Raw genomic sequence first — 27,525 nt, 5'->3', positions numbered from 1 at the left:
TACAGAAGGTTCCCTTTTTGGGTTTTATTTTTTCCCCTTCTGCGGTGGAGATGGATCCAGTCACGGTCCGAGCTATTCATGATTGGACTCAACCCACGTCAGTTAAGAGTCTTCAGAAGTTCTTGGGTTTTGCTAACTTCTACCGTCGTTTTATCACTAATTTTTCTAGCGTTGTTAATCCTTTGACGGATATGACCAAGAAAGGTTCTGATGTTGCTAACTGGGCTCCTGCAGCCGTGGAAGCCTTTCAAGAGTTGAAGCGCCGGTTTACTTCGGCGCCTGTTTTGTGCCAGCCTGATGTCTCACTTCTCTTTCAGGTTGAAGTGGATGCTTCTGAGATTGGGGCAGGGGCCGTTTTGTCGCAGAGAGGCCCTGGTTGCTCTGTAATGAGACCATGTGCTTTTTTCTCTAGGAAGTTTTCGCCTGCTGAGCGGAATTATGATGTTGGCAATCGGGAGTTGTTAGCCATGAAGTGGGCATTTGAGGAGTGGCGTCATTGGCTCGAGGGTGCTAAGCATCGTGTGGTGGTCTTGACTGATCACAAAAATCTGATGTATCTCGAGTCTGCTAAACGCCTGAATCCTAGACAGGCCCGCTGGTCATTGTTTTTCTCCCGTTTTGACTTTGTGGTCTCGTATTTACCAGGTTCAAAGAATGTGAAGGCTGATGCTCTTTCAAGGAGCTTTGTGCCTGACTCTCCTGGAGTCGCAGAACCAGTTGGTATTCTTAAAGAGGGAGTTATCCTGTCAGCCATTTCTCCGGATTTGCGACGTGTGTTGCAGAGATTTCAGACTGGTAGACCTGACTCTTGTCCACCTGACAGACTGTTTGTTCCTGATAAGTGGACCAGCAGAGTCATTTCCGAGGTTCATTCCTCGGTGTTGGCAGGGCATCCGGGAATTTTTGGCACCAGAGATCTGGTGGCTAGGTCCTTTTGGTGGCCTTCCTTGTCACGGGATGTGCGGTCATTTGTGCAGTCCTGTGGGACTTGTGCTCGAGCTAAGCCTTGCTGTTCTCGTGCCAGCGGGTTGCTCTTGCCCTTGCCTGTCCCGAAGAGGCCTTGGACACACATTTCCATGGATTTCATTTCAGATCTTCCGGTGTCTCAGGGCATGTCTGTCATCTGGGTGGTATGTGATCGCTTTTCCAAGATGGTCCATTTGGTATCTTTGCCTAAGCTGCCTTCCTCTTCCGATCTGGTTCCTTTGTTCTTTCAGAATGTGGTTCGTTTACACGGCATTCCTGAGAATATTGTGTCTGACAGAGGATTCCAGTTTGTTTCCAGGTTCTGGCGATCCTTTTGTGCTAAGATGGGCATTGATTTGTCGTTTTCGTCTGCCTTTCATCCTCAGACTAATGGACAAACGGAGCGAACTAATCAGACTCTGGAGGCTTATTTGAGGTGTTTTGTTTCTGCAGATCAGGATGATTGGGTGACCTTCTTGCCGTTGGCTGAGTTTGCCCTTAATAATCGGGCTAGTTCCGCTACTTTGGTTTCGCCATTTTTTTGCAACTCTTGTTTCCATCCTCGTTTTTCCTCGGGACATGTGGAGCCTTCTGACTGTCCTGGGGTAGATTCCGTGGTGGATAGGTTGCAGCGGATCTGGAATCATGTGGTGGACAACTTGAAGTTGTCACAGGAGAAGGCTCAGCGTTTTGCCAACCGCCGCCGCGGTGTGGGTCCCCGACTTCGTGTTGGGGATTTGGTATGGCTGTCTTCTCGATTTGTTCCTATGAAGGTCTCCTCTCCTAAATTTAAGCCTCGCTTCATCGGTCCTTACAAGATATTGGAAATCCTTAATCCTGTGTCCTTTCGCTTGGATCTTCCGGTGTCGTTTGCCATTCACAACGTGTTCCATAGGTCTTTGTTGCGGCGGTACGTTGTACCTGGGGTTCCTTCTGTTGAGCCTCCTGCTCCGGTGTTGGTTGAGGGCGAGTTGGAGTACGTGGTGGAGAAGATCTTGGATTCTCGTCTCTCCAGGCGGAGGCTTCAGTATCTGGTCAAGTGGAAGGGCTATGGTCAGGAGGATAATTCCTGGGTGGTTGCCTCTGATGTGCATGCGGCCGATTTAGTTTGTGCCTTTCACGCTGCTCATCCTGATCGCCCTGGTGGTCTTGGTGAGGGTTCGGTGACCCCTCCTTAAAGGGGGGGTACTGTTGTGAATTAGACTTTTTTGGCTCCCTCTTGTGGTCACTAGTGATATGACTCTGGGATTGTCTTTCCTCAGTTTGGCACCCACCTGGGTCGTTAGTCCAGGGGTGTTGCTATATAAACTTCCTGGTTTCTCAGTCCAGTGCCTGGCATCGTTGTAATCAGTTCCTTTCTGTTTGCTCCTGTCTGCTGGTCTTGGATCTTGCAAAATTAAGCTAAGTCCTGCTTCCTTGTTTTTTGGTTATTTGCTTGCTCTATTTTTTGTCCAGCTTGTACTAAATGTGATTCCTGATTTTGCTGGAAGCTCTAGGGGGCTGGTGTTCTCCCCCCGGGCCGTTAGACGGTTCGGGGGTTCTTGAATATCCAGCGTGGAAATTTTGATAGGGTTTTTGCTGACCATATAAGTCATCTTACTATATTCTGCTATTAGTCAGTGGGCCTCTCTTTGCTAAATATCTAGTTCATTCTTACGTTTGTCTTTTCTCCTTACCTCACCGTTATTATTTGTTGGGGGCTTGTATCCAACTTTTGGGGTCTTTTCTCTGGAGGCTAGAAAGGTCTATCTTTTCCCTTCTAGGGTTAGTTAGTTCTCCGGCTGGCGCGAGATGTCTAGAACCAACATAGGCACGTTCCCCGGCTGCTGCTATTTGTGGTGCTAGGATTAGATATATGGTCAGCCCAGTTACCACTGCCCTATGAGCTGGTTTTTTGTGTTTGCAGACTTGGTATGTACTTTTGAGACCCTCTGCCATTGCGGTCATAACACCTCTCCCTGCTCCACCACTCTGTAGTCTGGGCTGTTAAATCCTTCAATGGCACTGCCAATACAAATTTGTTGAAATGATAGATGATAGTTAAAATATACAGGGGCCCTGGCCTCCATTTAGACCAGTTAATACTTTGCGCCTACTACCACTGTCTGCTACTCAGCAGAGGAGCCCACCCCTGTACCTAGCTATGCCACCTGTTTATTTATGAACAATTTTTTGGCAGACATTTAGCCCACTTTATTATTTGGGCCTACTAACTGTGTCTACAACTGACAGTAGAAGAGACGCCACAGCACTCACCAGGCTTGCAGTTTAAGTTTTCTTTATTCAGTGATACATAAAAGCATCTTCACGGCACGGGAGTGTAGAAAGAGTGCAGGTACAGAACAGATGAAACGACGACGGCCGTTTCGCGCTAAGGGAGAGCGCTTCCACGGGTCTGCTTGAAAGGAAGTGACGCCGCAATAAGAAGGTGAGTAATGGAAAACCCTCCTCCTGCGTCCACCTCCAATCAAGCGTAAAAGTCCACAGTGCTGCTAAAAACAAGTTAAAAACAAATATCAAAACTACATAACTCACGATTACAGACTATATAAAGATACAATGCAGAAAAGACATGATATTTCTAAATACATAAGTCACGATAAAAGCGTGAGTCATCTCCATGGTGAGTAGCGATAATCATATCCAATGTGACCGCGACCAACATGACATTCTTATAGAAACTGCAAAACAAAATGGGAAACTGAGTCTATACACATGTCTGACCCAAAAAATACCATCAACAGGACACAAAATTAAAAGAAGACCGACATGTCCACCCTGTCATTCATACCAGCCGGGCCAGTAGCTCGTGTGCGTAAAATCCATTTAGTCTCTTGCCGTAGTAATAATTTGTGGAGGTCACCTCCCTGTGCAGGGAGAGAGACTCTCTCAATCCCTGCAAAGGTCAAAACATTAGGGTTTCCTCCGTGGGCCTCCCTGATGTGATCAATCAATTTTGGGACACCCTTCCCTGAAGAGATTGATTGAAAGTGTTCTCTAAACCGTACGTACAACTTACGGATAGTTTTCCCGATGTAAAACTTTTTACACGGACAGAACACCACATAAACTACATACTCTGTTTTGCAAGAGATGAACTGTCTAACGGTATGTACGACGGGACCAATATTCAATGTTTGTCCAAGATGCTTTTATGTATCACTGAATAAAGAAAACTTAAACTGCAAGCCTGGTGAGTGCTGTGGCGTCTCTTCTACTGTCAGTTGTTTCATTAAAGACTTTGCATCCACGCAAGCACCTCCATATGTGTTTCAGACTCCGAGCTGATTAGTGCCACGATAATTGATAGCTCTCAGTTTGAAGGCAGTGCGGCTTTCTTTTACTCTTAAGGTACCTTCACACGAAGCGACGCTGCAGCGATAGCGACAACGATGCCGATCGCTGCAGCGTCGCTGTTTGATCGCTGGAGAGCTGTCACACAGACCGCTCTCCAGCGACCAACGATGCCGAGGTCCCCGGGTAACCAGGGTAAACATCGGGTTGCTAAGCGCAGGGCCGCACTTAGTAACCCGATGTTTACCCTGGTTACCAGCGTAAAAGTAAAAAAAACAAACAGTACATACTCACCTGCGCGTCCCCCAGCGTCTGCTTCCTGACACTGACTGAGCTCCGGCCCTAACAGCACAGCGGTGACGTCACCGCTGTGCTTTCACTTTCACTTTAGGGCCGGCGCTCAGTAAGTGTCAGGAAGCAGACGCTGGGGGACGCGCAGGTGAGAATGTACTGTTTTTTTTTTTTTACTTTTACGCTGGTAACCAGGGTAAACATCGGGTTACTAAGCGCGGCCCTGTGCTTGGTAACCCGATGTTTACCCTGGTTACCAGTGTAAAACATCGCTGGGTATCGTTGCTTTTGCTTTCAAACACAACGATACACAGCGATCGGATGACCAAATAAAGTTCTGGACTTTATTCAGCGACCAGCGACATCACAGCAGGATCCTGATCGCTGCTGCGTGTCAAACGAAACGATATCGCTAGCGAGGATGCTGCAACGTCACGGATCGCTAGCGATGTCGTTTCGTGTGAAGGTACCTTTATACATTGGATTACATTTGTTTTAAAGCGGGCACGCCTTGTGAGAGAGCATCGTGGCTTTGTGGTAAAAGCAGGATTTATTGCTAGTTTACCCGATTGCATCATGGAGTCTGATTCGGCACCTGTACGGGGCAGTATACAAGCCGGCCGGGAGGATGCCAGCAATTATTTTAAAGAGTGCGAAAAAACAGATGAAGTGCATATGCTTAGCACAAGATCATTAGAATACAAACTCACTAACCTCTCTGAAAGAGAGATCAGACTGTTCTGGACAAACAACTCGTTACAATCGTATGTGGATAACAACCGAGTTCCTAGAGGTCTAAGGGTATGTGCACACGTTGCGGATTTCTTGCAGAAATTTCCTGAAGAAAACCGGAAATTTTCTGCAAGAAATCCGCATTTTTTTTTTTGCGTTTTTTTTCCGGTTTTTTTCGCGTTTTTTTAGCATTCTGCAAGCGTAATTAGCTTGCAGAATGCTAAAGTTTTCCAAGCGATCTGTAGCATCGCTTGGAAAACTGACTGACAGGTTGGTCACACTTGTCAAACATAGCGTTTGACAAGTGTGACCAACTTTTTACTATAGATGCAGCTTATGCAGCATCTATAGTAAAAGATAGAATGTTTAAAAATAAAAAAATGCTTATACTCACCCAGACATCTCCTCACCGGCGTCCGTTCCTCTTCCTATAGCTGGTCTGTGCGCACAGGACCTTCCGTGACGTCACGGTCACGTGAGCGGTCACATGACCGCTCACGACCAATCACAGGACAGTGACGTCATCGGCAGGTCTTTCACCGCACACCAGCTACAGGAACCGAAGCGACAGCGTGCAGTGGAGGCGGGAAGACATCGAGGGTGTGTATAGGACTGTTTTTTATTTTAATTCTTATTTTTTGACCAATTATATGGTGCCCAGTGCGTGGAGGAGAGTCTCCTCTCCTCCACCCTGGGTACCAACCGCACATAATCTGCTTACTTCCCGCATCGTGGGCACAGCCCCGTGCGGGAAGTAAGCAGATCAATGGACCCCTAGGTGTGCGGAATCCCCTGCAATTCCGCATTTTAATGAACATGTTGCTTTTTTTTCCGCGATGCGATTTTTTCGCGGAAAAAAAGGCTACATTTGCACAAAAAATGCGGAATACACTTAAAATAATAGGAGGCATATGTAAGCGTTTTTTTCGCGTTTTTATCACGTTTTTATAGCGAAAAAACCGCGAAAAAACCGCGAAAATACTTAACGTGTGCACATGGCCTAAGAGTCTGGAAGGAGATTTCTCATCATAGTGGTGATACAGCGTTTAAGACTGAATGGGAGCAGATTATGCTCAAATGTTCCCAGGACTTATTGAAATTGGTTTTAAAATCCAATGTGCAAAATTATGAACTATTAAATACCGACATTTTGAAGACACAAAATGAATTGAAAAATAGACTTTCTGATAGCCAATGGGTGGCATTTAATAAAAAATTAGACTCCAGATTAGTTCTGGTACAAGCAGAAACCAAACAAAGGAAAAGAGACAAATTCTTGCAAGACAAGAATGACTATGATTCCAATAACATCTTTTCTTGGAACAAAGTGCATAGAGATAACCCGATGACATCCACTCAAGGAGGCAAATTTAGACAACGAAAGCGGGGCTTTAATAAGAAGAAGAGATCTTATCAACCAAATAGCAGAGACTACTTAACAACTGAATCCGATTCTAGTCTGAGTGAGAGCCTGTCTGTTAACTTGGACTCTCCAGGAGAGACCTCTACTGGAATTCAAGCCGCCATACCGGCCCCTTTAGGAGGAAAACAAGGAGGGGCAAACGAAAACAACGGCCCCGATTGGCGGCGCAAGAGAAAATTCGTCTCATGGAGACAAGAACGGTATTAGGAGCTTCCCCCAATGACTGTGTGGCTAATTTGACTCACCGAGTATTGAACCCAGCCCAACTTTCACTACTCTCCAAGGGCTTGAATTATTGTGTACCTAGCAGTTTTGATTTTGTCTCTTTCCAAATAGATATGTTTAAGGCTACAAGAAAAATGCATCTGTATAAATTTTTTCGTTCCAGCACTACAGAGCCTAGTAACTTAGAGGGAGAACGCCCGTGCAAGGTGGGACCTCTGGGTTTTATGGCCAATACACAAAATGAGGTGCTTGCAGATACGTATGACGATGCTAGAGTTTTACTTAGCCTTAACCATCCTATGTTAGACAATTATGTCACTGTGCCTAGCCAGGAAAAAATGTCCCCCTTTCTAGGTGGAGTGCCCTCTTCATATATGCCCCCTATTTCTCCGGGCAATATGATCGATTTATTCGAAACTCTTGTTTTAAAAGACATGGAGGCATTAATATACAAGAAAGCTGCCCCCAATCTAACCGATGAGGAAACCAGGGCTCTAAAAGAGATTACTGGCTGGACTGATGTAATTATCCGTCCTGCGGACGAAGGAGGCAAAACCGTCCTTTTGTCTAAAGAAGCATATCTGGCCGAAGCTAACCGGCAGTTGCTGGATACGTCTACATACGTCAGATTACAGGGTGATCCCACTTCTAAATATAAAAGCGAATTGTGTTCTCTTCTTAGAAAAGCAGTGGAGAATGGGGTGATTCCACAAAGGAAAGCTGAAAGGTTACTCCCTGACTTTCCTACCAGACCCCATTGGTACTATCTTCCCAAGATCCACAAATCTATGACTACTCCTCCAGGGAGGCCAATCGTGTCTGGGATTGGCTCCCTCACAGAGCCTTTATCCCAGTACATCGACTGGCTCTTACGTCCCCTTTTGTCCGATGTGCCGTCCTACATTAAGGATACAGATTCATTTTTGCACCAGGTGCAGGGTTTCACATGGCAGCCGGGGTTCGCCATGGCCTCCATTGATGTGGTCAGCCTGTACACTAATATCCCCCAGAAGTTGGGGGTGGATACTATTAGACGGATATTGAATACCACTCGTCACAGTCAGGGATACATCAATTTTGTGTGCGAAGGGTTGGACTTTATATTAAGCCACAACGCCTTCACCTTCCTTGACATTTGGTACAGGCAGACCACTGCGACTGCCATGGGGACCCCGGCTGCATGTACCTTTGCAAATCTGTACATGGCTGTCTTCGAAGAAGACTATGTCTACTCTCACAAAAATCGATTTTTGAAACATATAAAATTGTTTATCAGATATGTCGACGATTTATTTATAGTGTGGGACGGCACTGAAGTTGAATTTAAATTATTTGTGGACTATCTGAATTGTGACAACCAAATGGGGATGTCCTTTACCTATAAATTTGGAGGTACTAATTTGGAATTTTTAGATGTCTATGTGGAGGCAACGGAAGATGGTTTATGTACGTCAGTTTTTCGAAAACCCACTGCGGTGAACTCATTTCTACATTACAACAGTTTTCACCCTAACCACACAAAAAGGTCGTTGCCATATAGTCAACTATTGAGAACGCGACGCATTAATAATACGCAAATAGGTTTCCAACGGCAGTCTGGAGAGATTCTGTCTAGGTTCCGTGACAGAGGGTAGCCAGACGAAATATTGGAGTCCGCGGTCAGTCGGATAGAGACTAGAGCACAGGACACAAGAGAAGGTGGGCACGATAGATCTGACCAGCGTTTTAATTTCTGCTTCCAATATGGTCCGCTAGATCGGGAAATTAGGTCGACTATTCGTAGACACTGGCACATTTTGGAGAGGGACAGGGAGCTTGTAGGTAAAATTGAAGGTGGTCCGCTAATATCTAATAGACGGGGAACCCGGATTAGAGATATGCTGGTACACAATCGGGTGACTAAAGACAGAACAACGTGGTTAGAACGGACGGTCCCGAAGGGGAATTTTCGATGCGGTCACTGCCACTACTGCCGTTTTCATATAATTGGACAAACATTGAATATTGGTCCCGTCGTACATACCGTTAGACAGTTCATCTCTTGCAAAACAGAGTATGTAGTTTATGTGGTGTTCTGTCCGTGTAAAAAGTTTTACATCGGGAAAACTATCCGTAAGTTGTACGTACGGTTTAGAGAACACTTTCAATCAATCTCTTCAGGGAAGGGTGTCCCAAAATTGATTGATCACATCAGGGAGGCCCACGGAGGAAACCCTAATGTTTTGACCTTTGCAGGGATTGAGAGAGTCTCTCTCCCTGCACAGGGAGGTGACCTCCACAAATTATTACTACGGCAAGAGACTAAATGGATTTTACGCACACGAGCTACTGGCCCGGCTGGTATGAATGACAGGGTGGACATGTCGGTCTTCTTGTAATTTTGTGTCCTGTTGATGGTATTTTTTGGGTCAGACATGTGTATAGACTCAGTTTCCCATTTTGTTTTGCAGTTTCTATAAGAATGTCATGTTGGTCGCGGTCACATTGGATATGATTATCGCTACTCACCATGGAGATGACTCACGCTTTTATCGTGACTTATGTATTTAGAAATATCATGTCTTTTCTGCATTGTATCTTTATATAGTCTGTAATCGTGAGTTATGTAGTTTTGATATTTGTTTTTAACTTGTTTTTAGCAGCACTGTGCACTTTTACGCTTGATTGGAGGTGGACGCAGGAGGAGGGTTTTCCATTACTCACCTTCTTATTGCGGCGTCACTTCCTTTCAAGCAGACCCGTGGAAGCGCTCTCCCTTAGCGCGAAACGGCCGTCGTCGTTTCATCTGTTCTGTACCTGCACTCTTTCTACACTCCCGTGCCGTGAAGATGCTTTTATGTATCACTGAATAAAGAAAACTTAAACTGCAAGCCTGGTGAGTGCTGTGGCGTCTCTTCTACTGTCAGTTGTTTAATTAAAGACTTTGCATCCACGCAAGCACCTCCATATGTGTTTCAGACTCCGAGCTGATTAGTGCCACGATAATTGATAGCTCTCAGTTTGAAGGCAGTGCGGCTTTCTTTTACTCTTATACATTGGACTACTAACTGTGTCTGCCACTCATTACAGTTGTCCTCCACTGAACAAAGCAATGCCGCCTGTTTAGTCCTGTTACCAATTTTGAACTGCATTTAGCCTACTTTAATATTTGGGCCTACTATCTGTGTCTGCCACTCATTACAGTTGTCTTCCACTGAACAAATCAATGCCGCCTGTTTAGTCCTGTTAGCAATTTTGAACTGCATTTAGCCTACTTTATTATTTGGGCCTACTAACTGTGTCTGCCGCTCATTACGGTTGTCCTCCACTGAACAAAGCAATGCCGCCTGTTTAATCCTGTTACCACATTTGAACTGCATTTAGCCCACTTTATTATTTGGGCTTATATCTGTGTTTCCTCCTCATCCTGCCCATTGCCCAGCCACTGCTAGATGAGTCTGCTGGTACATTGACCCAGACCATTACATTCCCCTTGCACTCTACACAGCCAGAATCTGACCCTGCTGAAAGTCAGGTTCCCCTTCCCGCATACTATACCACCTTACACAGGGACAAAGAGGAAGGTGCAGATGAAAGTGCAGGTTCCTTCATCAGGTGGGGGGGGGCATACTCGTTGGCGACGTCACTGGCACAGGGACCCTCATAGTACGCAAAAGTGTCTCTGCCGGTGGGAGGCGCCACCCGCCGTCAAACACACCGCCGTACTATGAGGGGCCCTGTGCCAGTGCCAACGAGTGGGCCCCCCCTGCTTGCTCAGGATCACAGCACTTGCAAAGTTGAAATACTTACCTCTCCCTGCTCCACCGCCGTGACATATTCCGCGTTTCCTGGGCCCATGAAAATCTTGAGCCAGCCCTACCCCCCACAACTTTAGCCAAATGACCCCCAGTTTTCAATGCCTAACTATTATTATAAAGTAAATTAAGATTCACAAGCTTAAGTAATAAGAATTGATGTTTTTGGCATTAAAATTGGCACTGTAGGTGTTTTCCTGTCCTCCACTCACTGCCGACTTTGATTCCCCATTGACTTGCATTGGGTTTCGTGTTTCAGTCGGCCCCCGACTTTTCGCAATAATCGGCCGATTTCACCCGACCCGACTTTTGACGAAGTCGAGTTTCGCAAAACCCGACTCGATCCGAAAAAAGTAAAAGTCGCTCAACTCTAGTGAGGAATATGATTCTGGCAGCAGCATTCAGGACAGATTGGAGCGGGGAGAGTTTGGTAAGAGGGAGGCCGATTAGTAGAGAGTTACAACTGTCCTGACGAGAATGAATAAGTGAAATGGTAAGAGTTTTTGCAGAGTCGAAAGTAAGAAAAGGGCGAATTCTAGAAATGTTTTTGAGATGCAGATAAGAAGAGCGAGCCAGTGATCGGATGTGGGGGGTAAATGAAAGCTCGGAATCAAGTATGACCCCAAGGCAGCGGGCATGTTGCTTTGGAGTAATGGTGGAACCGCACACAGAGATGGCAATGTCAGGCAAAGGTAGGTTAGTAGAGGGAGAGAACATGAGGAGTTCAGTTTTTGACAGGTTCAGTTTTAGATACAGGGAGGACATGATGTTAGAGACAGCGGTAAGACAATCACTGGTGTTTTCTAAAAAGGTCGGCGTGATATCAGGAGAAGTGTATAATTGGGTGTCGTCAGCATAGAGATGGTACTGGAAACCAAATCTACTGATTGTTTGTCCAATAAGGACAGTATACAAAGAGAAGAGGAGGGGGGCCTAGGACTGATCCTTGAGGAACCTCTACAGTAAAGGTACCGTCACATTAAGCGACGCTGCAGCGATAGCGACAACGATGCCGATCGCTGCAGCGTCGCTGTTTGATCGCTGGAGAGCTGTCATACAGACCGCTCTCCAGCGACCAACGATGCCGAGGTCCCCGGGTAACCAGGATAAACATCGGGTTGCTAAGCGCAGGGCCGCGCTTAGTAACCCGATGTTTACCCTGGTTACCAGCGTAAAAGTAAAAAAAACAAACAGTACATACTCACCCAGCGTCCCCCAGCGTCTGCTTCCTGACACTGACTGAGCTCCGGCCCTAACAGCACAGCGGCTTTCACTTTCACTTTAGGGCCGGCGCTCAGTCAGTGTCAGGAAGCAGACGCTGGGGGAGGTATGACGCTGGGTGAGTATGTACTGTTTGTTTTTTTTACTTTTACGCTGGTAACCAGGGTAAACATCGGATTACTAAGCGCGGCCCTGCGCTTGGTAACCCGATGTTTACCCTGGTTACCAGTGTAAAACATCGCTGGTATCGTTGCTTTTGGTGTCAAACACAACGATACACGGCGATCGGACGACCAAATAAAGTTCTGGACTTTATTCAGCGACCAGCGACATCACAGCAGGATCCTGATCGCTGCTGCGTGTCAAACTAAACGATATCGCTAGCGAGGACGCTGCAACGTCACGGATCGCTAGCGATATCGTTTAGTGTGACGGTACCTTAAGGGGAAGGTGAGAGGAGGAGGAACAAGCAAAAGATACAGTGAAGGAGCGGTCAGAGAGATAGGAGGAGAACCAGGAGAGAACGGTGTCCTTGAGGCCGATGGAGCGGAGCCTAGTGAGGAGGAACTGATGATCCACAGTGTCGAATGCTGCAGAGAGATCCAAGAGAATTAGCATGGAGTAGTGACCATTAGATTTAGCTGTTAGTAGGTCATTAGAGACTTTAGTGAGGGCAGTTTCAGTAGAGTGTAAAGAGCGGAAACCAGATTGAAGAGGGTCGAGAAGAGAGTTATCTGAGAGATAGCGGGTAAGACGGGAGTGGACCACGTATATATATACAGTGGGGCAAAAAAGTATTTAGTCAGTCAGCAATAGTGCAAGTTCCACCACTTAAAAAGATGAGAGGCTTCTGTAATTTACATCATAGGTAGACCTCAACTATGGGAGACAAACTGAGAAAAAAAAATCCAGAAAATCACATTGTCTGTTTTTTATCATTTTATTTGCATATTATGGTGGAAAATAAGTATTTGGTCAGAAACAAACAATCAAGATTTCTGGCTCTCACAGACCTGTAACTTCTTCTTTAAGAGTCTCCTCTTTCCTCCCCTCATTACCTGTAGTAATGGCACCTGTTTAAACTTGTTATCAGTATAAAAAGACACCTGTGCACACCCTCAAACAGTCTGACTCCAAACTCCACTATGGTGAAGACCAAAGAGCTGTCAAAGGACACCAGAAACAAAATTGTAGCCCTGCACCAGGCTGGGAAGACTGAATCTGCAATAACCAACCAGCTTGGAGTGAAGAAATCAACAGTGGGAGCAATAATTAGAAAATGGAAGACATTCAAGACCACTGATAATCTCCCTCGATCTGGGGCTCCACGCAAAATCCCACCCCGTGGGGTCAGAATGATCACAAGAACGGTGAGCAAAAATCCCAGAACCACGCGGGGGGACCTAGTGAATGAACTGCAGAGAGCTGGGACCAATGTAACAAGGCCTACCATAAGTAACATACTACGCCACCATGGACTCAGATCCTGCAGTGCCAGACGTGTCCCACTGCTTAAGCCAGTACATGTCCGGGCCCGTCTGAAGTTTGCTAGAGAGCATTTGGATGATCCAGAGGAGTTTTGGGAGAATGTCCTATGGTCTGATGAAACCAAACTGGAACTGTTTGGTAGAAACACAACTTGTCGTGTTTGGAGGAAAAAGAATACTGAGTTGCATCCATCCAACACCATACCTACTATAAAGCATGGTGGTGGAAACATCATGCTTTGGGGCTGTTTCTCTGCAAAGGGGCCAGGACGACTGATCCGGGTACATGAAAGAATGAATGGGGCCATGTATCGTGAGATTTTGAGTGCAAACCTCCTTCCATCAGCAAGGGCATTGAAGATGAAACGTGGCTGGGTCTTTCAACATGACAATGATCCAAAGCACACCGCCAGGGCAACGAAGGAGTGGCTTCGTAAGAAGCATTTCAAGGTCCTGGAGTGGCCTAGCCAGTCTCCAGATCTCAACCCTATAGAAAACCTTTGGAGGGAGTTGAAAGTCCGTGTTGCCAAGCGAAAAGCCAAAAACATCACTGCTCTAGAGGAGATCTGCATGGAGGAATGGGCCAACATACCAACAACAGTGTGTGGCAACCTTGTGAAGACTTACAGAAAACGTTTGACCTCTGTCATTGCCAACAAAGGATATTTTACAAAGTATTGAGATGAAATTTTGTTTCTGACCAAATACTTATTTTCCACCATAATATGCAAATAAAATGATAAAAAAACAGACAATGTGATTTTCTGGATTTTTTTTTCTCAGTTTGTCTCCGATAGTTGAGGTCTACCTATGATGTAAATTACAGACGCCTCTCATCTTTTTAAGTGGTGGAACTTGCACTATTGCTGACTGACTAAATACTTTTTTGCCCCACTGTATATATATATATATATATATATATATATATATATATATTTATATATATACTAGATGGCAGCCCGATTCTAAAGAATCGGGAGTCTAGAATCCATATATACTTTATTTATTCAAATGTAAGAATAATACAATTAATAAATAATAGTAAGAAAGAACAAAAAATGGCTGCACTCACCAGCTCTTGACAATTCTTGACAGTACGGCACATTTCTGATTGGTCGCTCGCGGCAGGCGGCAACCAATCAGAAAAGTGCCGCGCACCACGAAGGCATATATCTTTGTCCACCCTGAGCGGGTGTAGGACGCTGGTGACGTCACTTATCTCCGGACATTATCTCCGGACAAAGCCACGGAAGTTGGCACAAATTGCCGGAAGTAGTATTCTAGGCAATTATATATTAGATTTTAATGTTATCAGTGTTTACCTTTGAACGTTTATATTGTATTGTCCTGTCACCAGCCATGTGTACGATTATCGGCCGAAAGCCTCTCTGGAACCAATAATCACCCCATGTAAAGGTATCTTTATAAGTTAAAGATTCAGAATACTATGACTTTTATCATATCCTGAACAGTCAAGTTTTTTATGAACCGTTAAGGTTTTCTGGTTGAAGTAAAAAAAACTCTGAGTGTTTACAGTTTGAAACCATAAAATGTTGAAAAATTATGTCATTCTTGAGTATATCACTCAATGGTGCTCATAAACGTGTCAAATTTGATCTATAATATACTTTAATATACGTTACTTTAATCTTTAATATACTTAAGAACAGGGCCCCAGACATCACACAGGGGGTCTGAAGCACCGCACAGTGGTCCAAAATATCGCTGTGCTCTGCCTGGGGCCCCTGTGCTCTGCCTGGGGCCCCATATGCTGCCTGGGGCCCCTGTACTCTGCCTGGGGCCCCTGTGCTCTGCCTGGGGCCCCATGTTCTGCCTGGGGCCCCTGTGCTCTGCCTGGGGCCACTGTGCTCTGCCTGGGGCCCCATATGCTGCCTGGGGCCCCTGTGCTCTGCCTGGGGCCCCTGTGCTCTGCCTGGGGCCCCATGTTCTGCCTGGGGCCACTGTGCTCTGCCTGGGGCCCCATAGGCTGCCTGGGGCCCCTGTGCTCTGCCTGGGACCACTGTGCTCTGCCTGGGGCCCCATATGCTGCCTGGGGCCCCTGTGCTCTGCCTGGGGCCACTGTGCTCTGCCTGGGGCCCCATATGCTGCCTGGGGCCCCTGTGCTCTGCCTGGGTGTAGGACACTGGTGACGTCACTTATCTCCGGACATTAGCTCCGGACATTATCTCCGGATATTAGCTCCGGACATTATCTCCGGACATTAGCTCCGGACAAAGCCACGGAAGTTGGCACAAATTGCAGGAAGTAGTATTCTAGGCAATTATATATTAGATATATATATGTATATATATATATATACACTGTATATATCTATAAAACGCATTACAAGATATCAATCACTTAAATAAAGAGATCACTCTTTAGGGGCAGGAACAGGGCAATACAGCCCACACTCTTACCGTTTCACATGTTGTCCAGACCTGCAATGGTGCATCAATGAGTAGACCTCCACATATGACCCCAGATCTTATTGCACCTTCCCTACCCTTATAATGGCATTGTCATGATATCGCCCATCATTTGGTTCCAATGTAAAGAAATCACATTCAGATCAGTGTAATCTCAGATTCTGAGAGTCTCCATATTGTGGGCGGCTCGTCACAATAAGTACAATTAATCCTTTATCACTGGTTTTCGCGGCTCTGTGCAGGGTCCCTGTGAAATGACAACATCAGTTTTTGATTAAAGCTTGTGCAGAGAATCGGCTCCAGCGCCGAACGCCAGAACTGTACGCTACGTGAAAATAGAAAAGGGTCAATGAAATTAGTTTTAGGTGGCCTCTGATCCCGCTCTTATTGAATGCTTAATTGTGACCAGGTGCAACCTGTTGCCGAATCCTCTGTGGCCGCCCTGGGAGCCTGAGTCACTGAGATATTACAGGAAGACAACTTCCTGCTGAGACTGGACTTTCTTTTGTGAATTGATATATATATATATTTTTTTCAAATATATATTTTTTGTTCTTTTGAATGCTAAAAAATAAAAGTAGATTCATCAGGATCTCGTTAGTGTTTTTTAGAACACATTGGTCATCAGCAAAAGTGTTAGAAGAAAATGTGTGGCAAATAACATCTAGATGGACTTTTCCCTCATTACATGAAACCAGAAACCCTTTTATTACACAACATTTATGTTATTTAAATAATTTCCTTATTCGCTAAATTTCTAATAGACTTTGGCCCCAATTCATCAGTCTTTGTGCCTTTTTGGGTAAAAGCTTGCTTCTTAGATATTATTAGGTTTTCACCCAATTCATTATGGGATGTGCGCCCATTTTACAATAGTTAATTCAGTCCTCTTCATTTTTTAGGTTTGCTCATCACGGTGGGCGTAGTTTTCATTATTCAGACATTTTCAGCTAATTCATCATTGTAGACTTTTTGAATTGTCTCATTTTTTTTTCTTTTTGCATTTTTTGGCACAGTTACAAATGTGCAAAGCTTATTGAGAGGTTTGTACGACATTTTACTCAATAAAGGTACAAATAAAGCAAGAGCGCAAAAAAAAAAAGCATCAAACATTGTGCACAATTTTGATTTATTTGGTGTAAATCCGCCAGCAAATTATGAATTGTAACTTTTGGGGGGGAGTTCGTCAAACAGTCTTTGCCGAGAAAAGTTGGAAATTTTTACGCCAAGATTTTGCGGCTTTTGGTGGTTTTACCACATGTCTGCCTACTTTTTGGAAAGTGGGCAGAGCTTACAGGAAAGATGCTTCAAATTTGTTCAAAAACTGCAACATCAAAACCATGATAAAAGTAACCTAATTTACCTCACATGTGTGGAAATGGTACAGAAAATCTCCAACATCCAAAACTCACCAAATACTCAAGTTGGACAAGTCTCATGAAAACAAAGTAATTGAGATCTGTCAGTCTGGAAAAGGTTATACAGCCATTTCTAAAGCTTTGGGAATCCAGCCAACCACAGTGAGAGCCATTATCAACAAATTGCAAAAATATGGAACAGTGGTGAACCTTCCCAGGATTGGCCGGCCGACCAAAATTACCCCAAGAGCGCAGTGGCAACTCATGCAGGAGCTCACAAAAGACCCCACAACAACATCCAAAGAACTGCAGGCCTCAATTACCTCATTAAGGGTCAGTGTCCATGACTCCAACATAAGAAAGAGCCTGGGCAAAATGGCCTGCATGGCAGAGTTTCAAGATGAAAACCACTGCTGACTAATAAGAACATAAAGGCTTGTCTCAGTTTTGCCAGAAAACATATTGGTCATCCCCAAGACTTTGGGAGAATACTCTGTGGGCTGACGAGACAAAAGTTGAACTTTTTAGAAGATGCATGTCGCATTACATCTGGCGTTGAAGTAATACAGCATTTCAGAAAAGGAACATCATTAAAATATGGTGGTAGTAGTGTGATGTTCTGAAGCTTTTTTGCTGCTATAGGAACTGGTAGACTTGCTGTGGTAAATGGAACCATGAATTCTGCTGTCTACCAAAAAACCTGAAGGAGACTATCCAGCCATCTTTTAAGCTGAAGCACACTTGGGTTATGCAGCAGTACATTGATCTAAAACACACCCGGAACTTCACCTCTGAATGGCTTAAGAAAAACAAAATTAAGAATTTGGAGTGGCCTAGTCAAAGTCCTGACCTTAATGTGATTGAAATAATGTGGCATGACCTTAAAAAGGTGGTTCATGCTTCCAATATGGCAGAATTACAACAATTCTGCAAAGATGAGTGGGCCAAAATTCTTCCAGAGCGTTGTAAACGACTCATTGCCAGGAATCACAAATGCTTGATTGCAGTTGTTGCTGCTAAAATCTTCATGTAAAAACTGCATTTTGTGTTTACTTGTGTTATCTTTGTCTAATATTTATATTTGTTTGTTTGGTGATTTCAAACATTAAAGTGTGACAAAATTGAAAAAGAATAGGAAATGGGAAAGGGGAAACACTTTTTCAAAAAACTTACAAAAGGAAGTTTTATATATTACTTGTAGATAGAATTCTGTGGAAGCATGGTTGAAAAGCAATGTCTGACTTTCATTTGTTCATTTTCATAGATTTTTTATTTATTTTTATTTTTGTCAGATTCAAGTTATTTCTGCGACCATTGTGGGTTTTTCTGTCATTAAACGAGGGGTACCAACAATTTTGACCATGTGTGTATATTGTGGAATAGTCCTCCTGTGGTGAGGATGTATATTGTGGAACAGTCCTTGTGTGGTGAGGATCTATTTTGTGGCATAGTCCTCATGTGGTGAGAATGTACATTGTGGCATAGTCCTGGTGTGGTGAGGATGTATATTGTGGTGTAGTCCTCGTGTGGTGAGGATGTACATTCTGGCTCAGTCATGATGTGGTGAGGATGCACATACTGGCATAGTCCTTGTGTGGTGAGGATGTACAGTGTGGCGTAGCCTTCATGTGGTGAGGATGTACATTGTGGCGTAGTCCTCGTGTGGTGATGATATATATTGTGGCATAGTCCTTGGGTAGTGAGGATGTACAGTGTAACGTAGACCTCATTTGGTGATGGAGCGCCCCCAGATGCAGGGCCGCGGGGTACTCGGTACCGGGCCTCTCTGTCTCGGTCCTGGGGTTGTCACGGTGGCTAGACCCGGTCCGTGACCCTGCTAAGGGGCGTCCAATGAAAGGTGTGATGATGATGCGTGGTGCAAGTCGCGATGAATAACGAGGACACAGGGTTGCAGTCTCTTTACCTCTTTACTGAAAGCTTCAGGATCCGCAATCCAGAGCACTGCTAACAGGGCTGGCTGAGACCGGCCGGTCCGAAGGCACATCCAGAGTTCCCTTTGCAGGTGGAAATCAGTGCCTACCTTCTAGCGCCTGTGTGTTGTAGTACCTCCCTGCTGAGCACCACGGGATAGTCCTCACAACTGTTGTGTCTGTTTCTGATGTTCTTTCTCACAACTCTCATATCTATTCTGATGTTTTTCTCCGTCCCCCAGATGGTTTGGCTAGGATGCACCCGTATGACGGGTAGGCCTGGAGTTCTTCTGGGACCCTAGAGTCGCCCCTCTCCCACAATTGCCTCCTATGTCTGCTTAGGTGATTTAGGTGAGACAGCCAACCTAAAGTCAACTACCCTGCCGCTGTTTGAAGTAATGCTTGGAGCCCAATACTTCCTCGGCGTTCTGGCCATCGGCTACGTGCCTCAGTAGGATGTTGCCACGATCTTAAGGCACGACTCCTACTGGTTCTATTCTCCTTTGTGGTGTGATCTCGTTTCTCACTTCTCCACAATAAACCAGTTTTACCAGATTGTGAGGAGTGGCCTAATACATAGAACCCTTTGCTCCCCCTGGAGGCCAGAGTGTGAAGTGTAATGTGTGACTGTGATACCTGGTCAGGTGAACTCCTTAAGTGCCATCAGACGTACCATCACTCCCCTTAGTGGCGGAGCGTCAGTACTGCAACGACCAGGACTCTGGGGCGCTGCAGTGAGAATGTACATTTTGGCGTAGTCCTCATGTGGTGAGGATGTACATTGTGATATAGTTCTCGTGTGGTGAGGATGTATTTTGTGGAATAGTCCTTGTGTGGTGAGGATTTATATTGTGGTGTTGTGCTCATGTAGTGAGGATGTACATTGTGGCGTTGACCTCGTGTGGTGAGGATGTATATTGAGGAGTAGTTCTCATGTGGTGAGATTTTGTAGTCCTCATGTGGTGTGCATTTTTCAAGCAGAAGATTGATAACATCAGAGATAGTTTTGGTCAACAACCCCCAGAGCCCTTTCTCCTAACTGCCCAGCCCTCCTCCTCCAAAACCAACTTCTCCACCATTACAGAAGATCGAATCTCCACTGTACTCTCAAGATCGCATCTCACCACCTCTGCACTTGACCGGATCCCATCCCACTTCATCCCAAACCTCACCACAGTTTTCATCCCAACCCTAACCCATATCTTTAACCTATCACTAACAACTGGTGTCTTCCCCTATAGCTTTAAACATGCCTCAATAACATCTATCCTCAAAAAGCCCTCTCTTCACCCATCCTCTGTATCTAGCTATCACCCTATATCACTTCTCCCCTATGCCTCAAAACTACTGGAACAACACATCCCTCTTGAACTGTCCTCCCACCTCTCATCATGCTCTCTCTTCGACCGCTTACAATCTGACTTCTGGTCACTCCATTGAAAATGCCCTAACTAAGGTCACCAATGACCTATTAATCGCCAAGGCCAAGGGACACTACTCTGTCCTCCTCTTCCTGGACCTGTCGGCTGCCTTTGACACAGTGGACCTTTCCATATTACTACAGACCCTCTCATCCCTTGCATCACAGACTTGGCCCTATCCTGGATCTCATCATACCTAACAGACCGGACATTCAGCGTCTCCCACTCACACACCACCTCCTCACCTCGCCCCCTTTCTGTCGGAGTCCCGCAAGGTTCAGTCCTAGGGCCCCTGCTCTTCTCCATTTACACCTTCGGCCTTGGACAGCTCATGAATAGATGCATAAATAGAAAAGTATCTCATCCAGGAAAATAGCTGTCCATGTTTTTGTCCGATTACAACTTTACCAGTGCAGCATGATGTTATTATATTGTGCTCCAGGGTCCATTCATCTTACTCCTGATACTACCTGATCTTATTGCAGGACACACACCAGTAATGGTGCTTCATTGCAGTCAGACAAGATTCTGAATGTATCTAGTCTTAGAGGGAACCTTTCACTATATTTTTCTTTATTCTTTAACCGATTAACTCCTTCTATTGCTCCACTGATTCCGTAACAGGTTTTCTTTATGTTCTGTGCCCCTCTATTCTAAAGTTATGCCCCCTGCTAATAACTGTGCACATTTTCCCTTCAACCAACTGGGCGTATACAACAGAACTGCTCTGTGGGCGTTTGTGTTTTCTCCTTCTCCTGGTCAATACAAACATGGCCACACCCACAGTGAAGTTCTGTGGTACACGCCCAGTTATTTCAAGGGAAAATTTGCACTATTATCACTAGGGAGTCGGGACATAACTTTGGAACGGAGGGGCACAGAAGAAAAAGAAAACCAATTTGAGAATCAGTGGAGCAGTGTCATTTGGAAGACTCAGCTTAAATAAAAATTCCATAAGAAGATCTTCTTTGACCCCTTATCCTTGGAGTTTTTTTCAGTTTTGCGTTTTCGTTTTTCGCTCCCCTTCTTCTCAGAGCCATAACTTTTTTATTTTTCCGTCAATATGGCTGTTAGGGCTTGTTTTCTGCGAGACGAGTTGTACTTTTGAACGACATCATTGGTTTTAGCATGTCGTGTATTGGAAACGGGAAAAAAATTCCAAGTGCCGTGAAATTGCAAAAAAAAGGCAATCCCACACTTGTTTTTTGTTTGTCTTTTTAACTAGGTTCACTAAATGGTAAAACTGACCTGCCATCTCCAGTTCATTATGAGTTCATAGACAATAAACATGTCTAGGTTCTTTTTTATCTAAGTGGTGAAAAAAAATTCCAAACTTTGCTAAAAAATAAATAAAAATTGCGCAATTTTCCGATACCTGTAGCAAGCCGACAGTAACAACCAAAGAGGTCTCCAGGAGCTTCCAGGGCTTGCTAAATGCCGCTGTCATTGGCATTTAACTGGTTAATAGCCATGGGTGGATCGCGATTCCACCCGCGGCTATTGCAGGCACATGTCAGCTGTTCAAAACAGCTGACATGTTCCGGGAAAGATGTGGCTCAGCACTGGAGCCCACATCAAAGGGAGGGAGACAGACATCGGCGTAAATATACGCCCGATGTCGGAAGGAGGTTAGTGGAATCTGTCAGCAGGTTTTTGCTACCCCATCTGAGAGCAGAATGATGTAGGTGCAGAGACCTTGGTTCCGGCGATGTGCCACTGACTGGTCTGACTGTTTTGATAAAATCTCTGAGATTAAGTTCCAAAAACCTGTTGTCAGATTCCCTTTAAATTACCAATTAATTATACAACATGAGTTTTTCACTAAAATTAGCAGCAGGTGAATGCGCCTTTAAAATCAATACGACAGGTAAAATTCCACACAGGTTTTGTTTTTGAGGTACTAGGTGGAGAATGTTGCATCCACAAGGTATACTGCTGATTCTTAGGCCGGGATCACACACGCGAGAAATACGGCCGAGTCTCGCATGTTAATACCCAGCACTGCCGCCGGCACTCAGGAGCGGAGCGTGCAGCTCTATGTATTGCTATGCAGCCGCACGCTTTGCTCCGGAGTGCAGGCGGCATTAACATGCGAGACTCGGCCGTATTTCTCGCATGTGTGATCCCGGCCTAAATCTGTAAGATCTAGATGGAAAATCTGTACAGTATCTACCATGTTTCTTTAGGATCAGTTCTGATGCTGATATTTGCTCCATTGGTCAGACATTTATCAAGTTTTAGGATTTTTCTCAGTTGTTGTATATGATACAATTATGGAGCCTGATTCATTATTTGCTTTTTTTAGGTCACGTTTCTTTTTTTTCAGTCTTGTTGTATTTGCTGATATTTTTTTTTATGCCAAATACATCAAAATGGCGCACGTAGGTCATGAGTTTTGTGCTAAGTCAAAAACAGTAATTTTTGTCTTTAACCATTTTCAAAGCTTTTAAGCACAAAATGTTGCACTTTTTGGAAAATGTCACAAAAATTGCGCCAACATTTTTTACATACATAACATACCGTAACTCTATGGTGGAGTACATTTGAGTCAAATTTGCCACTTTGTAATAATTGGATGAAAACTAGAAACTATAATCTGCCCTGCCCACAATGGTGAACATAAAACCCCCCACATATAAACAGTTATCCGAGCATGCTCAGGTGCTAACAGAGTGTCTTCTGCGTGCTCGAAATATGTTTGAGTCCCCACCGCTGCACGATTCGCAGCTGTTTGACAGCTGCAACACATTGTCTAATAACACCTTATCTGAGCCCTTTCGCTCATCACTACATATAAAATAAACTTCAAAAAAGGTGCAAATGCAAAAGTGAATTTGGTGAGAGGAAAAAAAAGGCACAAAACACCATTACTTGAATTGATATGAAAATTTAGCTATTTAACTTTTTGTAGATCTGAAACCTCTGTCACTCCAGCTCAATTCCCCACCCTGCACTACCTCCTCCTCCTCCTGCTTGACTGACATCCTTAGGGCATGTATAGGTGAGCAGGGCGGTAGTCATGGGTGAGGGGCTGCTGTGTTCCTGCACCCTGGCAGCCCATAAGTAAATAGTGTCCTGTTTCCCTTGTGCTGTGGGTATATGTTGTAACACTCATGATTTGGCCAGAAGCCTCTGCTGTCTCCACGATCCCAGATCCAGGAACAGCTGCACATTTAATAGGAAACACTTGGTCCTTTTCAAACAAATTAACTTTGCTGACCAGTCCAAGCTCAATCTTAGTCACAGCACAGTACGATATTACCTTCATAATTTTTTCAGCCTGAGTTATTCCTTTCTTGTCTGGCACCCCTGGCCCCTGGAATACTCTGTCCGGTTCCGCAGCTCTTATGGGTTCCAACCCGCCTTTCTGAAATGGTTCCCCATCCAGCTTTCCCTTCTGGAAAGTGAATAAGGCACGCTCCTCTGTACCTAAATCTGGCCATAGGCCGGATGTCCAGGGAAAGTCCACTAAAGTTAGTGAAGGCCATCCGCATGCTGCCCAACAGTTCATACTCTCTTGTGCTTTTCATCCCTCTGATCTTGAACTTCACTTATCACGCTTTCTATCTAATCTCCTCATCTGATCTAAAGCAGGAAGTGTTCCCTTTTTTAACTAACCCTGCCCCTCCCCTGTTGGGGCTCTTCTCAAACACTTTAATTGTTACTATACTGTTCCTATTCTGTACCTATCCACTTCCTGATTCTATTGTGCCCTCCACTGCAGTTACCCAATCCTTATCTATCTCTACCACTTTATCCTATTAATATACCGTTTTTTTTCGGACTATAAGACGTACTTTTTTCCTCCCAAAATGTGGAGGAAAATGGTGGGAGCGTCTTATAGTCTGGATATATTGGCTCTGGCTGTGGTGGGGAGGTGGGGGCAGGGGCGTAGCTAGAGCTTTTGCCGCCCGGGGCTGTTCCCGAGTTTGGCGCCCCCCCCCCCCCCCCAGAACGTATGCGATTTTCACACTTAGTCATGTACCGACGAGCTCCTCGCCCTTAAGCTCCCAATGTTCAGTGAAAAACTGAGAGAAGCAGAAGAGAAGCTTGTTGTTACAGGACCATGAGTATGAAAATCGCATATGAGTGACGTGTCCATGTGTCGACGACTGGAACCTGCAGAGCTGAATCCTGACATCGCAGCTTCTGAATTCTCACAACTAATGCACTGCACACTTTTAGGATTCTCCCTGGCCGGTGGACAGTCATGTCAGCACAAGCATGCGATTTGTATACTTCTGACCACATTCCGACTAGACGTGCCTGGCCTCGCTCAGTTCATTTTCATAGAGTGAGGCCACACGTGTCTAGTCAGCACGTGACCGCATGTATGTAAATCGCCAGCACCAGAGAATCCTGACAGTGTGCAGGGCGCACTGTGAGAACTCAGAAGTCTGCAGTCACAAAGAATGACTGCAGACTCATTACAAACCTGGACATCCCCTTTAATGCTCCTAACATAAATAAAAACATGAGAGTTAGTCAGTATCACAAATAACATTTACATCCAGGTACCTGATAGATGGCGTCGTCTCTGGAGTCGTTCTCCTTTTCTTCATCTTATCCAGACCCCATGATGAGTTTTCTCATCCACAGCCGTCTCTGCAGACTTCCATCTTCTCTGTTCTTTTGCAGAAAATCTCCACATGATGCCCTTAAAGATACAAGTGTCATTATAATGCTCCTGAATAAAAAATTTCCCCGCACTATATTGTCTGCACAAAATATGACCCCCACACTGTCCCTCTTATGGTACATGCTCTTCACACTGACCTCTCCTTTCCATACCGGCCCCCTCTTCACACTGTCCTCTCACACTGTGTCCCCCCTATAGGGCCCAGTATTTATACTGTACTCTCTCATGACACTCCCCCTCCTTGGTATACTGTCCCCTCCTGGCTGTGCCCTTACACTGTCCGTCCATGCTACGCATGCACACATCCCAACACCCTCACTCCCCGTACTCTGTCCACATACGTTTTTCACATCGCTACTCATACTGTGTCCGCATACATCCCCCCGTTTGACCCCAAGCTGTCTGCACCCATCCCCCATACTGTTTCCTCATATATGCCCCCCCATCTCCCCCTTTGCTCTTCATTTTGTGTCCTCAGATCTCCCCCACACATTAAATCCCCCCATTCCCATGACAAATCTCCCCCCACACACATTCAATCCCCCATCTCCACTCACATTAAATCTCCCCCCACAATAAATCCCCCCCATCTCCACTCACAGTAAATCCCCAATCCAATAATATATCCCACTATCCCCACTCACATTAAATCCCCCCCAGTCACAGTAAATCCCCCCCACAATATATCCCCCCATCCCCACTCACATTAAATCCCCCCCACAATATATGCCCCCATCCCCACTCACAGTAAATCCCCCCCACAATATATGCCCCCCATCCCCTCACAGTAAATCCCCCCCACAATATATGCCCCCATCCCCACTCACAGTAAATCCCCCCCACAATATATGCCCCCCATCCCCTCACAGTAAATCCCCCCCACAATATATGCCCCCATCCCCACTCACAGTAAATCCCCCCCCCCCCACAATATATGCCCCCCATCCACTCACAGTAAATTCCCCCCCCACAATATATGCCCCCCATCCACTCACAGTAAATCCCCCCCCCCCCACAATGTATGCCCCCCCATTCCCACTTACAGTAAATCCCCCCCTGCACCTTCGGTGTCTTCAGCTCCATTGGAGCACTTACCACCGCTCTGTGTCTCCTGCTCTGCCGCGCAGGTGAGTGACGTCAGCAGCGTGATCACATGACCTGATCACATGACCTGATCACGCTGCTGGCGTCGCTCTGACCCGGCAGTCAGAGCTTCAATTGTACTCGCATCACAGATACGAGTACAATTGAACACTGGGAGCCGGCGCGCTGCAGCTTCTCTGTGCCGGCTCTCAGCTTGACAGTCGGCACAGAGAACAGCTGACTCCCAGTGCGGGGGGGGGGGTGGCAGAATGCAGCCGCCGGGGGAGACACTGCGGACCGCCGCTTTAGGCGGCCCGACTGCGCCCCCCTGCCGGCTGCTCCCCCCTAGATACGCCACTGACTCACCCCGCATTGTGCCGCCCCCCCGCACTGTGCCGCCCGGGGCGGCCCGCCCCCCCCGCACCCCCCTTCCTACGCCACTGGGTGGGGGAGCGGTATCGAAGGAGAAGCGGGTCACAGAGGCAGGAGCTGGAGGCTCCAGCTATCTCCTGTGCCCGCTGCTAAAGAGAAATGAATATGCACTGCATTCCACGCCCATGGGCATGGAGGGCAATGAATATTCATTTCTTGCTGGCATCCTGATATGATTGATTGGCCCCATCCCCTTGCTGGTATGATTGACCCCATTCCAGTCCTGGTATCCATGGCTCCATCAGAAAAGATAAAAAAAAAAACCTTTGCTCTTACCTTGCTCCGCTCCCTCACAGTCGCAGTGTCCTGCTCCGGTGCCAGCAGGTGTATAATGGCCACCCATGATGCTCAATACTGTATAATGGCCACATATTATGCTCAATACTGTATAATGGCCACACATAGTGCTCAATACTGTATAATGGCCCCACATGATGCTCTATACTGTATAATGGCCACACATTATGCTCTACACTGTATAATGGCCACACATGATGCTACATACTGTATAATGGCCACACATAGGGCTACATACTGTATAATGACCACACATGATGCTCAATACTGTATAATGGCTACACAGTGCTCCATACTGTTTATTGGCCGCACATGATGTTGCGTACAGTATAATGGCCCCACATGATGCTGCGTACAGTACACTGGCCCCACGTGATGCTCCATACAGTATAATGGGCCCACATGATGCTGCATACTGTATAATGGCCTCATATGATGCTTTGTACAGTATAATGGCCCCACATGATGCTGGGTACATTATAATGGCCCCACATGGTTACCC

This window comes from Ranitomeya variabilis, chromosome 4 (genome assembly GCF_051348905.1).
Source record: "Ranitomeya variabilis isolate aRanVar5 chromosome 4, aRanVar5.hap1, whole genome shotgun sequence".
NCBI lineage: Eukaryota > Metazoa > Chordata > Amphibia > Anura > Dendrobatidae > Ranitomeya > Ranitomeya variabilis.
Note: the sequence above shows the minus strand (reverse complement) of the source record.